This window comes from Nomascus leucogenys, chromosome 6 (genome assembly GCF_006542625.1).
Source record: "Nomascus leucogenys isolate Asia chromosome 6, Asia_NLE_v1, whole genome shotgun sequence".
Classification (NCBI taxonomy): Eukaryota; Metazoa; Chordata; class Mammalia; order Primates; family Hylobatidae; genus Nomascus; species Nomascus leucogenys.
In genome coordinates, this window is record NC_044386.1 from 40,362,571 (window position 1) to 40,365,900 (window position 3,330).

Genomic DNA, 3,330 nt, shown 5'->3' on the forward strand with positions numbered 1-3,330 from the left:
TTTTCTATATTTAGAGAATTCCCTATGAACATTTCTTGCTGTCTTCCTTCCACAATAAGAAGATGGGAGCAACAGATAATCACTTTCCCAGATCACCCAACAGTTGGAAAGAAAGCACATGACCTGGGTTCAGCCAGTCAGATGCATCTAAGTGGGACTTTGAATCTGAAGCTAGTGTTGGAAGGAAGCAAGCCAAGTGGACAGTTCTTTCTGACAATGGCTGCCGTGGCTGCCCTGTCTGTTATCTAGGGGCAAAGGCCAAGAGAGTATTCAGGACCAGTGGTGCAAGCCACAGCACCAGCATCCTGCAGAGGAGATAGGTCTTTCCTGACTGGCATGATTATGGCTGCTGTGCTGAATGACTAGCAACCCTTCCTTTCTGCCCATTTTCTAGACCTGATTCTTCAGCCTTCTTAGAAATTCTGAGATGCCCAGTATCATTTTAATAAATCCTTTTTCTGTTTAAACCAATTGGAATTGGTGTCTGATACAATGGCTGTCTAACTATGTCTATGGTTGCACCTTTTGAAATTTCTGTACATAATTTATGTTAAAAAAAAAAACCATACAAATGAATGAACAAAAATCCTTTTGTCATCTGCTGCCAAGGTGCTGAGTTCTTCCGAGGAAGCTAAAGCTGACTTGGAGTGAGGCCCTCACTTGATCTGACAATGAGCACCACTCCCAGCAGCATCAGCCCCGTACTCGCCTGCACCATGGACTCTGTCTCTGAGCTCACCTGCATCTACTCAGGCCCCATTCTGCATGTTGAGGTGACCATCATGGAAGATAAGATAAATGCCACCATTAAAGTAGCTGGTGGAAATGTTGAACCTTTCTGGCCTGGCTGTTTTGCAGAGACCCTGGATAATGTCAACATCAGGAGCCTCACATGCGCTGGAGAGGCTGGTGGACCTGCTCCAGCACCTGGTTCTGCACCAGTGGGAGGTCTTGCTCCCTCCACCACTGCAGCCCAAGCTGAAGAGAGGGAAGTGGAATCAAAGAAAGAAGAATCCGAGGAGTCTGATGATGCATGGGCTTTGGTCTTTTTTGACGAAATATCTTTTGTAACATGTTCAATAGAAAACCAAACTCTTAAAAAAAAAAAAACACAACCTCTAATGTTATTTCATGACCCATATAGGCACTAGGAGATTATGAACATGGGATTTTAACTGATATGTGTTGTAATCCAACTATGCCTGTGTCTTTTTTTATACATCCTTGTGAAATCCAGAAAAGTAATATGAAAATGGCATGGACCTTGTTGAAGGGAGTGGCACATGGAGAGCATCATTGTAAAATACTCCTGGTGTCTCCATACCCACTTACTCTCTCCTTCTCCAAGAGGAAAGACTGATTTACCTAATTTAAGGGTTGGAAGAAGAAACCAGGAAGTTGTGGCCCCAACCCATTCCTCTCCATCTTAGGAGCCACCGCCAGACTGCATGAGCTGTGTTGCCCTTACCATGTAGTAAGCTTGGAGTACCAGCCCTGCCCTTCTGAAAGAGGCTTGTCCTGGTGCACCCTTCCCTGTGCCTGAGAGGGTGAGTCTGCAGTTCAGAGGTTCAGCGTTAGGAAGCCCACTGATGCTGTACACACCTGGATCATGTCCTTTACCTTGACTCTTAGCAGGAATATAGGCTATACTTTAGTCTGACTCGGCAATCGTTTAAGAACTTGACAGGAGAAGAGGACAGTTTTTAAATGTAGCACTGGCAGACTCAAACAGATTTGTACAAATTATTCCATTTGTACTTTCAAAGTAAAATTCTAGGCTGGGCGCAGTGGCTCACCGTGTAATCCCAGCACTTTGGGAGGCTCAGGGCGGGTGGAACACTTGAGGCCAGGAGTTTAAGAGCAGCCTGCCCAACATGGTGAAACCTTGTCTCTACTAAAAATAGAAAAATTAGCCAGCCATGGTGGCGTGCACCTGTAGTCCCAGCTACTCGGGAGGCTGAGGCAGGAGAATCACTTGAATCCAGGAGGCGGAGGTTGCAGTGAGCTAAGATTGTGCCATTGCACTCCAGCCTAGGTGACAGAGGGAGACTCCATCTCAAAAACAAAAAACAAAACAAAACAACAAAATAAAGTAAAATTCTAAAAATTTAATGTGTATCTAGTTTGCTACTCTTTTCTTCTTGTCTCAGTCTGAATCCAATCAGGAAAGAGGAAACACATAATAATTTAAACAGGAAAGGTTTAATATAAAGAATTACACACTAAATGATGAGATTGGTGTACCTAGATTGAGTAGTCGAGAGAGAATTCTAAAGAATACAGGAACAGCAGATATAAAGAGCAGGCACTATCCCTAGGTCTCTTAGGTGAGATGGAGCATCCAAGGAAAAGCCCCCGCACTCGGCTGAGAGCCAGACTTTGCTGGAGAGAACTTGGCTGTGGCTCACGGAAAGGCACAGAAGTCACTGTGGTGGCATGTCCTCTGGAATTTGCGGAAATTTATCCTCCAGGGTGCTGGGGAAAATTGTTGGGGCTCACCAGAGGCATTGGGCTACAAAGCTGCTCAAGACCGGGGGCTGGTGTTGGGAAGGGGAGTGCTGCTGGCCTCTGGGGGCTACTGCCTCATCCCACACACCACACACTAAACTCTTGCAGGAGCCTGCTGAGAGAAGCACAGGGAATCAGAAAGCAAAACCCCTTTTTCCCTCTTGCAATGTCTTTCTAGAACCCCTCCACTGACAAAGCTTAACATCGTGCCAGCTGGCAAAGGAAAATCCTTTGAAGATCCCAGAACTGTTTTCACAGCGCAGGGAAATTAACAGAGTGAATTTGAAGCTGAGAGGAAACAAACCCATAACCAATACCCCTAGATATTGATTTGGCTTTATTTTATGGTGATATTAAGTTAATTGTATCTTCTGACACTAATAGCCACTTTTGAAAATTCAGAGTAATCCAGCACTAAAGTAGTGAATGTCTGTGCTTACCCAAAGGCCTCTTCTGGGAATCTGGAGTTGAATTTTTGTATTTTCTGTTGTTCCCATAGGGAATATTGAGATTTTTTTTCTTTTCCAGTAGCTGGTTATGTACTCAGACGATACTGATAGGTTCTGCTAGATTTTTCAATCACTCTTTTATTTCCTTCCCAAGAAAATCTTGCTCCTGTTGTTTCCTCTCTTAGGCTTCCTATTCTTACGATTTTTTACAAAGTCCATGTACTATCATTTCAGTCAGTTTTCACAAGGGAGTAAATGTCAATGTATATTCAATTCATATTTTTACTTGGAAGTCTCTGTCCTGGTTTTAGGTGCCTCGTCTGCTAAAGAAGGTAGCCCACGTGCTGTCATCCTGAGAACCTGTTAGCAGTCC

General features: G+C 44.2%; 1 pseudogene; it reads left to right on the plus strand.

Annotated features, from left to right (window-relative positions):
* Window positions 1-716: 716 nt before the first annotated feature.
* Window positions 717-1,054, plus strand: LOC100587227 (annotated as a pseudogene).
* The last annotated feature ends 2,276 nt before the right edge of the window (window positions 1,055-3,330 follow it).